The sequence below is a fragment of the Lactuca saligna genome, chromosome 8, assembly GCF_052625555.1.
Source record: "Lactuca saligna cultivar CGN05327 chromosome 8, ASM5262555v1, whole genome shotgun sequence".
In the NCBI taxonomy this organism is placed as follows: Eukaryota; Viridiplantae; Streptophyta; class Magnoliopsida; order Asterales; family Asteraceae; genus Lactuca; species Lactuca saligna.
This window is the reverse complement of record NC_136424.1, coordinates 66,238,245-66,249,109: the sequence shown is the minus strand read 5'-3', so window position 1 is coordinate 66,249,109 and position 10,865 is coordinate 66,238,245.

The following is a 10,865-nucleotide window of genomic DNA, read 5'->3' as shown; positions in this document are numbered from 1 at the left end:
TGTATGATTTTGATAAAGTCTTATCAAAGCAATCTTGTATCAGAAATCTGAACTTTGGTAGGAAATCAATAAAATATTGATTTCTAGAAGTCCAGTTGATTTTTTAGATACATGTCAAAGCTAATGGGAGCATAAGTGTTATGCTAGTAAGATAATAATCATTATGCTAGTGGGAGCATGATTATTAGGTTACATGCTGCACGTTAGCAATGTTAATTATAGGAAACAAAAGTTTCAATTCGCTTTGAAAAGTTGTTTTGCTATAATTAAGGGAGAGGATTTTATACTTCATTTCAATTCTACAAGCTTAGATTAATATTTTAATCAACTTTAGTCAAGAATATATATATATATATATATATATATATATATATATATATATATATATATATATATATATTATGTTGGAATGGTTCAACATAAGGAAATTTTGTATATATTGCATTCTCAAAATTCGATTATGATTTATGGCACACCTCTTCATAGTTTGAATTGTGAGAACATGGCAAAAAAATTTTTATAGCATGAGTCGTGTCCCATATGCTTTGGGTATAGGATCGATTACATGTGCTATAATATTTTTCCATTCTAAATTTTTCCAAATGCATAGGGAATTAAGAGGGAAAAGAGAATAGATCTGGATATGACTAAATTGATTAAGCAATTGTCATGGACAATTGGAAGTTTATAGTTAGGACCATATTGACATGTTCTGAAAAAGGCAACTCTTGTTCAGAAGTGATAGTCAAAATGGTAATATGGAATTGTTTCCATTGGTGAAAGTTATTATTTGAATCTGTATAAGATTAGAAAAACTTAATGCAAAGAAGGATATTCAAAGGAATGTACTTTGAATTTGAGACTTCATTTCCATGGAATTGGTTTTCATTAGAATACTCTGTAATGTTTGTTGCCAAGTCTTTGTGACTTCTGTGCATAGTCATTACAAGGGGTCATTGCATATAAGTTTAGAATCTAGCAGATTACAGTAAATAGCAAGAGTTTGGTATTCTTATATTTACAAAAAAGATTTGGGATTGTGAAATGAGAATCATTGAAATTATGTTCAAATTGGTCTATTTCACAAAGTAAAGACAAACATAGTATGCATACTAGGAGTATGGCATATCTATTGTTTGGAAAACATAGTGTACGTGCTTGGAGCATGGGACAACTAGTGTTTGAATTCAAGTATAAAGTTGATAAATTGAAACAATGAATAATGAGTAATTAATATGGTGCTTAGATAAAAGGGTTTTTTATTACACTCAAGAGTTTGGGACCATATAAGATTAGTATTATTCTTATGTTTCACTTTGCATGTTTTGACTTCCAGTCCTGAAAGACTAAGTTATTAAAACTCTCCATAGTCAGTCATACTTTGGAAGTAGGTATTGATTTAAGACGGTCATGAATTTGGCTTGTATGATTTGTCTAATGTTCATTAGACATAGCAATGGTTGCTACAACATTCATGAGTGCTCATAAGTTCTGAGTATTGGATTAAACCTACGCTCATTTGAATCACTTCATGGATTTTATCACGAGTGAATCATGAGACGATAATATCTTATATTCTTCAAACCTAGAGATATGAGTTGGTTATACATTGATTGTACGAAAATGCATTGGTAACTCGATGTTATAAAACGTGCCTTTGTGTATAATTCAACAAGTAGTTAGTACAAGCATATGAGTCAAATTTTATCCATTCCTTTTACCCTTAATGGGATAAAAGCGATATATGTGGGCCCCTCGATGATTTAGTGATGGCACCCATAAGTGCTTGGCGAAGCCTGAACTGATTTGATTTGATCAATTAGTCGGTCATCATAAATCAGACATCGGCAAAAAACAAATGGACACAGAGAATGATTATAATCCATGTCTCAGTCCATATGATATCTAGAATGGAGGAATATATGATCACTTATCTAATGGATGCGTCATTGATTTGTTCAGAGTTCGGCAGCAGCTTTTAAGAGCTACGATTGCTGGTCAGGTTGTGAAGTTATACTTGCAATAATAGTTATTAGACTTATCCAAGTGGGAGACTGTTGGATTAGTGTCTAAGTCCATAACTATAATTGGTTTGTACTTGACCCGACCCGACATGGTCCATTTGGGTTGCATGGCATCGGAACATTTGGGTAGACCTTTTAATGAGAAGAAGATATTTGTGACATATTAATATATTATAAGTTCTAATATATTATTATGAAATCATATTATTTAATTTGTAACGCCCCGAAATATCAAGAGTAGAGTTGAAGGGTTAAAAGTGTAAATCTTGTAGGGCAACTCGGCGAGTCCATGGATGGACTCGGCGAGTAGGGTCGCGACTTTGGTCGCGTATCAAGTGGCCTACTCGGCGAGTCCAAAGATGGACTCGGCGAGTAGGTGCTAAGTGGAGAAAACCCTAATTCTCAGGGTTGAGCCCTATATAAGGAACTTAACATCCATTCCCCTAGCCTCTTTACTCATCCTCAAGTCTAGAAACCCTTAGCATTCGTGTGTGTGTGGATCAAAGTGCATTTGGGAGCTTGAAGGGTAATTGTTGAAGAAATCTGGGGAGTTTGGAGGCTTGGAGCAAGGGGCTTTGCTTGGATTCAAGTTTCATTGTAGTTGGGGAGTTCTTTTGAGGTAATATCTTGTTTTTAGGCTGTTACTTATATGGATTCATCATTTTTGGGGCTTATGGGAGCTTATCTTGGTATGTTTTGGAGTTTGGAGGTTAGATCTGAGGTTGCTACCTCAGATCTGGAATGGGGAAGGTCTATAGTGCATTAAAGTCCTTGTGTTTGAGTGCTTAGTGAAGCCATCATGTCCCAAACCCTAGCTCTAAAGTGTATAAGGCCTAATTCACGTAAAGTTTGCCACTTTACGTGATGGATGGGTTGTAGGAGGCTAGATCTATGTTTTGGATCAATTGCATGGCCTGGAACGCTTCTGTATGGATTCAGACCGGTGGTACTCGGCGAGTCACAAGGGTGGACTCGACGAGTTGCTTGAAGATGAGCTGGAACTCGACGAGTTGGATGAACAACTCAGCGAGTAGGTTGAAGATAGCCTTAGACTCAGCGAGTCTGTTCTTGGACTTGGCGAGTCTTGTCGAAGAATCCCAATATTTTCTGGTTGAGTGGAGAATCGGTGAGTCAAGGGATGACTCGGTGAGTTGGGTGCGAGTGGACTCAGAGTTGTTGGACTCGGCGAGTCTCGGGGTGACTCGGCGAGTTAGGTCGTGGATTGAGAGAAGTTCTGAGCTTGGGGACTCGGCGAGTCATCGGGTTGACTCGGTGAGTAGAGTCAGTCAGGGGTTGACTTTGACTGTTGTCCAGAGTTGACTAGTTTGACTTTGTAGTGTTAGTCAGCCAGGATCAAGGTGGTATTAAGTAGAGATATGCTTGTGTTGTAGGAGAACGATAGCAGGAGATCGAGCGCTAGTGATTCGGAGATACGCGAGGTGAGTCTTCTCACTATACTTTACCCTGAGTAGGTAACCAGAGTTATGTGACAGAGTATTTGTATGCTATGTATGTTATGTGTTGTACTACATTATTTCTATGTGATTTAGGTTGTGCATGTTTATAGAGTTGGAACCGGAAGGTTCACAGAGTTAGAACCTGAGGGTTCACAGAGTCTGGGTGCACGGACCCATAGAGTTATAGCCTCGAGTAGCTAATATGTGTTTTATGTGGTATTTTGGGGAACTCACTAAGCTTTGTGCTTACAGTGTTTGATGTTAATTGTTTCAGGTTCCAGTGACGACCGCGGGAAGGCGTCGGCTTGATCAGTACACACGCATGGGATTTATGATTTTGAGATCTTGGGATTTTATATTACTTGGATTGAACGATTGAAAAGGGTTGTTTTCTGAATATTAAATGAATTATATTTTATAAAAATTTGAAAAATTTGTTTTGAAATTTACGGTGTTACAATTTGGTATAAGAGCCTTGGTTTGAGGGATTCGGATGCACCTTCGGGCGTATTTGAACTCAAACCGAGGATTTGAGAAATTTTACAACCAAAACTACAAATTTTCTAAAAAGAAAAAGAAGTTTTGGAGATAAGCAGAGTGGAAGGTGTGTACGGTCAGCCAGCGCCCGAACGGTGAGTCCCCAAAATACCCTTACTTTTGTATTATGAGATATTTATGATGCACTTTATGAGATATTATTGCATGCTAGGGACAGGCTAGGTATTCCATATCTTAGGACTAGAGTGGCCTGATTTGTGATGCCTTAGCCTAGGGATTGCTATTTTATGCGATGTGCTTTTGAGTATGTGATGAGTGAGAATATTTAGTTGGAATCCTTGAGGGGATTTGAGTAGAGGAGTAATCTAGGGGAGATACCTAGATAAGTACCGTAGTACTTAGTAAAGGAGTAGTTAAAACCCGCAAGGGGAAGAGTTGCAGAGTTCGGTGGTACTTTCGGGGATGAGCTGAGCAAGCGGAGTTATCACCTAGAGTGAGTTATATATATCCTTTAATGCTCGAATGCTGCTTGCTTCGTGCTTTGTGGAACTCTCGATGATGGGAGTCAGCTACCGAGCGAATATGACAATATTTAGGAGGTAGATGGCCGACATCATTAGGAGCTCTTCAGCAGCTGATGGCAGAGAAGTGTGAGAATCTAGGAAGAGCCTAAGGAGTATCTGTATCTAGATGAGTGCGCTGACAGAGTAGAGAATTTCGCTGGAGAGAAAGCACGCGACGGAATTAGGGATCGAGAAGGTCGAGCAGCTACTTAGGAGCTCTGGGATAGTCAGTGTGGAAAGTATGGGTAGATGTGGCAGGTAGTATGGGTCCGTACTACTGAAAACAGAGGACCCATACTTGATACCGGGGATATTCTGAAGTTTCTAATGAGCGTATTGAGGAGTGATGTTATGGTTCAAGTACCATACATCGAAGCAGATTGAGGAGTGATGTTATGGTTCGAGTACCATACCTCGGAGCAAATTGAGGAATGATGTTATTGTTCGAGTACTATACATCGGAGCAGATGAAGGATTGATGCTATGGTTCGGGTACCATACACCAGAGAATGTTGAGAAGATATGTCATGGGATGAGTACCATGGTTTGTAGTGAATGATGCTTATGGTTCTCCGGTTATCTGGTCTCGAATGATGAGGTAGAGATTGGATGCTATGGGTTTTAGGCCTATAGGCCATGATTGAGTTCGAAGAGGCGTCCTTTGAGAGGGAGGTTGAGAGCCTTTCAGAGTATTTTGGGAAGGAGTCAGAGGGAGGGGAGAATTTCAGTCTGAGTGGAGCAATCAATCGATAGAGGAGATGTCACCTTCTATGACCTGAGTGGTGTTATTTATGTTCGTGTGTGAAACATGAGAGGCATGATGTTTAAGTTTTGGGTTTGGGGGTAAACCCTGCAGGTTGTCATTGATGATGATTTTCCTCCAGAGTATCAGGTAGCATGTGTGCCGCGAGGCTGTGATTATCATGAGCAGATAGTCAGTTAGGATTGAGATAGTCGAGGACCACGTTACACCTATTTGAGTATAGTAGGGCGTATTGTAGTGGTATCAGTGGGGAGTCCAGTAGAGTTTATCAGTGAAGTGGTTTTCGGTCTATGTTGGGTATTGAATATGGAAGTAGGTCCCTGTTCTTGGGACGATCCATGTGTTGGAACATTGGTTGATGAGTCGAGGTGGGGGAGTATGATGATTCGTGGTTCAGTCTATGGGTCAGTAATGTTATTGGACAGTTGAGTTGTTTGGTATTGGATTGGTACGAGACCTGGAACGACTAGAGGCCATCGTGACAAGAAGTTCTTGAGGATTTCATCTGAGGTTTAGATTCCATGAGATCGATTGATTTCCTTAAAGGGGATTTTCGGGCGTTGCGCAGCACTTGCCAGGGGCAGGTGCGATTCTGCTGCTAAAAATAATTGGCAGGATGGTTGTATGCCAATTGGGGAAGGTTCGAACCCTAGTGGGGGAGAACCGGGTATTTTATTGAGGGAACCAGAGATTTGTGCAAGAGCGGTTAGGGGTTGAATACAGGAACCTGCGGCTTGAATTCATGGGATCAGGGTCATTGGTGATCAGGGAAAGTTGCAGGGCGAGAAAATGCAGGTGGTGTATGTCTGAGAAAGAGATGGGCGTCTCCACGGAAGGTGGTGAATGGACAGGAATCTGGCGGTGGTCAGGGTCGTTTCAAGTGGAAGGCTCGTGATGACAGTATGGGCAGTCGAGAACTTCTGGGTCGAAGTATGGATTGTTTATGCCTTTTTGGGGTGGTTAGAAGATCATCGAGCAGCCAACTTCCGGGCCGGTATGTGTATTCTTGTGTGGATTCTGAGCAGTAGAGGAAAGGATTCCGGAGGATCATCAGTGTGTTCTGAAGCATCAGCGCTTTCTTTGTATTCCAAGTGAGTGTCTGGATACACTGAAGTTGCGCATTGGGTACAACGAAGAATTATTATGAGGCTCAGAGGAATGTATTGTTGTATATGTATGGTGCTGGGAGTAGGAGAATCAGTGGTAGAGGCAGGACATTGTGATGTTCGGTGATGGTATTCCGTGGTTTCCGCGTATAGCGTCTTGATTTCGGAGTTATTTAGAGTCTTGAGATTGAAGCGACTGGTGATGTATCATGTATCTAGGGTTCCAGTGGGGGCACTTCGCGTATTGTCATCAATAGGGAATTATTTAAGGAAGTGGATCTCCGCAGAGATGGGTTCTGCGTATAGCGGTTGCCGCTAGAGTCTGTAATGCATATTAGGGCAAGTGTGTAACTACCTATGATAGTATTTGGTGCATGAGTTAGTGAGCATAGTGTGGCGTTGTAATGAGAATGAGGGTATTGTGATGCTACGAGGAGCCGTAGTACTCGCAAGCCAGAGAGAGAGAGAGAGTCGTGAAACTACGGGGAGCCATAGTCAGAGGGTGTTGTGATGCTACAGGGAGCTATAGTACTCACAAGCCAGAGAGTGGGAGTCGTGGTACTGCGAGAAGCCGTAGTACTCACTAGTCGGTTGGCGTTGTGGTGCTACGAGGAATCGTAGTACTCACTAGTCAGAGGCTGTCGTGATATTGCAAGAAGCCATAGAACTCGCTAGACAGCAAGAGAGTGTGATGATGGAGTGTTCTATGATCAGTGTACGATGCAGAGGAGTTTTAGGCTTGAGTAGCCCTAATATTGAGTTTCAGAGCCTAGTGGTTAAACAGGGGCTAGGCTGGGGCCTCCGCCTCTGTCGAGAGATTCAGCAAGGTGCGTAGGAGATATGCGCAGCAGACTCCAGAGGTCAGAGTTGATTTGATCTTCGATCGGATTGTATTTTTGTATGAGGAGAAGAGAATTTAGTGACTTGCGTTTCACTGGGCCGAAATATTTGTCAAAGGGAGGAAGTTGGGGTGATATCTTGGGTCATGATATGTGTGACCTTTGGAGGTTCAGCTGCGGGGGCAAAGGTTGATCTGGTGTTCAATATCGAAGAGGGATATGAGAAATGAGGTAGAGTTTACCTTGGTGATGTCTGAGGACACTGCAGAGCAAGCTAACGATTCAGACGCTCGAGACATACTTCGGCCATACATATAATAGATTTCGGAGAGAGTTGTGACATGTATTTGCCCTTGGCAGAGCTTTCCTGCAACAACAGCCATCAGTTGTGCACCAGTGTGCCACCCTTTGAGCTGTTGTATGGGAGGAGGTGTCGTTAGATCGGTAGTCTTTGAGCAGCGTGATTGCGGTGGTGGTATGGAATGACATCATGTTGGGGTGACTGCTGAGGACGCAGAAGGGATTCCGCGGGTGTAGAGCCAAGAGTCTCAGGATGGATGCAGGGATGGAGTCTGGGACTCCCAGCTTGATTCTGATCAGGGAGTCGTGTGTGTAGTGGTGGTTCCCCCTGGGGATGTTGGAGATGTCGTCACTGTGACGGGTTTTCCTAACTCGAGAGTGCGAGGACTGGTGCAGCATGTGCGTGTGATTGTAAGAAGAGGACTCGCGGGATTTACTCTGAGATTTAAGAATGGGTCTTTCGATCAGCATGGAATGGATAGAGTGGGGTTCGGATCAGGGATCCGGTGGTTCATGGTTTTCTAACTCATATGGGTCGAGTGATTGTTGAGATTTGGAGCAGTGATGCATCATGGGAAGTACTCAGTTGTTGTGTGTGGATATCAGAGGGTAAAGTCGGTGCTCGGGTTGAGACGGTGGTCAGGACACCGCAAGGAAAGAGAAAGTGAGTTCGAGTTTCGATGGGTATGCCTTGAGGGACCCGGTCCGGTTAAGGCCAAGTGGCGTGTTGTGGGAGTATTTTTGGAGATGAGTTGTTGTAGGCTTCGAGGACGAAGCCTAATTTAAGTGGGGGAGAATTGTAACACCTCGAAATATCAAGAGTAGAGTTGAAGGGCTAAAAGTGTAAATCTTGTAGGGTAACTCGGCGAGTCCATGGATGGACTCGGCGAGTAGGGTCGCGACTTTGGTCGCGTGTCAAGTGGCCTACTCGGCGAGTCCAAAGATGGACTCGACGAGTAGGTGCTGAGTGGAGAAAACCCTAATTCTCGGGGTTGAGCCCTATATAAGGAACTTAACATCCATTCCCCTAGCCTCTTTACTCATTCTCAAGTCCAGAAACCCTTAGCATTCGTGTGGGTGTGGATCAAAGTGCATTTGGGAGTTTGAAGGGTAATTGTTGAAGAAATCTTGGGAGTTTGGAGGCTTCGAGCAAGGGGCTTTGCTTGGATTCGAGTTTCATTGTAGTTGGGGCGTTCTTTTGAGGTAATATCTTGTTCTTAGGTTGTTACTTATATGGATTCATCATTTTTGGGGCTTATGGGAGCTTATCTTGGTATGTTTTGGAGTTTGGAGGTTAGATCTGAGGTTGCTACCTCAGATCTGGAATGGGGGAGGTCTAGAGTGCATTAAAGTCCTTGTGTTTGAGTGCTTAGTGAAGTCATCATGTCCCAAACCCTAGCTCTAAAGTGTATAAGGCCTAGATCTCTTTGGATTCATGTAAAGTTTGCCACTTTACGTGATGGATGGGTTGTAGGAGGCTAGATCTATGTTTTGGATCAATTGCATGGACTGGAACGCTTCTGTATGGATTCAGACCGGTGGTACTCGGCGAGTCACAAGGGTGGACTCGACGAGTTGCTTGAAGATGAGTTGGAACTCGACGAGTTGGATGAACAACTCGGCGATTAGGTTGAAGATAGCCTTAGACTCAGCGAGTCTGTTCTTGGACTCGACGAGTCTTGTCGAAGAATCCCAATATTTTTTGGTTGAGTCGAGGATCGGTGAGTCAAGGGATGACTCGGTGAGTTGGGTGCGAGTGAACTCAGAGTTGTTAGACTCGGCGTGTCTCGGGGTGACTCGGCGAGTCAGGTCGCGGATTGAGAGAAGTTCTGAGCTTGGGGACTCGGCGAGTCAGCGGGTTGACTCGGCGAATAGATTCAGTCAGGGGTTTACTTTGACCGTTGTCCAGAGTTGACTAGTTTGACTTTGTAGTGATAGTCAGCTAGGATCAAGGTGGTATTAAGTAGAGATATGCTTGTGTTGTAGGAGAATGATAGCGGGAGATCGAGCGCTAGTGATTCGGAGATACGCGAGGTGAGTCTTCTCACTATACTTTACCCTGAGTAGGTAACCAGAGTTATGTGACAGAGTATTTGTATGCTATGTATGTTATGTGTTGTACTGCATTATTTCTATGTGATTTATGATGTGCATGTTTACAGAGTTGGAACCGGAAGGTTCACAGAGTTAGAACCTGAGGGTTCAGAAAGTCTGGGTGCACGGACCCACATAGTTATAGCCTCGAGTGGCTAATATGTGTTTTATGTGGTATTTTGGGGAACTCACTAAGCTTTGTGCTTACAGTGTTTGATGTTAATTGTTTCAGGTTCCAGTGACGACCGCGGGAAGGCGCCGACTTGATCAGTACACACGCATGGGATTTATGATTTTGAGATCTTGGGATTTTATATTACTTGGATTGAACGATTGAAAAGGGTTGTTTTCTGAATATTAAATGAATTATGTTTTATAAAAATTTGAAAGATTTGTTTTGAAATTTACGGTTTTACATAATTAGTATTGATCAAGAGTTAATTTGGAATTAATTTAAAAAAGAGATTAATTAAATATATGAGGATTGATTGTGTAAATCATTGATTCTTATATATGTGGGCTTGTGATCCATGATTCCTTATGTTAGGTTTAACCCATGTAGTGACCCATGGATACTCCATGGAGCATAAGGAATGGGTAAATCATGGGTTACATGGTGTAACCTTAATGTGCACACTATATAAAGACCCCGTTGTTAGTGAAATCAGCACTAATATATACACAAGAGGGCAAGCCAATTTCTATGCACTCATATCTTCTCTCATGGTTATTCCAAATGTTCATGGTGTTGTGTGAACCATTTGAAGTGTTACACTTGGGGCACTAGGCTCTTGAGCTTCATGGAATCAAGCACCAACAAAGAGGTATGTAATTCTACTAGTTTTATATTACTTATACTTCATAATATGCTAGTTAGGATAATAGCTTGGAAAATTGATATTTGCATGTATAATAGAGAAAACATAGATCCAAGGTATTTAGGGTTGCATGTACACCATAGGAGTGTTAGAATGCTCAAAACCCAACAGCAATACCAATCTTCAAACTCCTTCAAGAAAGCACCAAAGAAAACACTCTTTACATTCACACACACTCAAAATGATAGAAAGCGCGATTTAGGGTTTTACTGGACGGAGGGGACGATGAGGGAGGCCACAATGAAAAATTATAGCCTTTAAATAGGGTACAAAACTCTGAAAATTAGGGTTTCATTTCTGCCAGTCTACTCGTTGAGTTGAGGCCTCTCAACTTGTCGAGTAG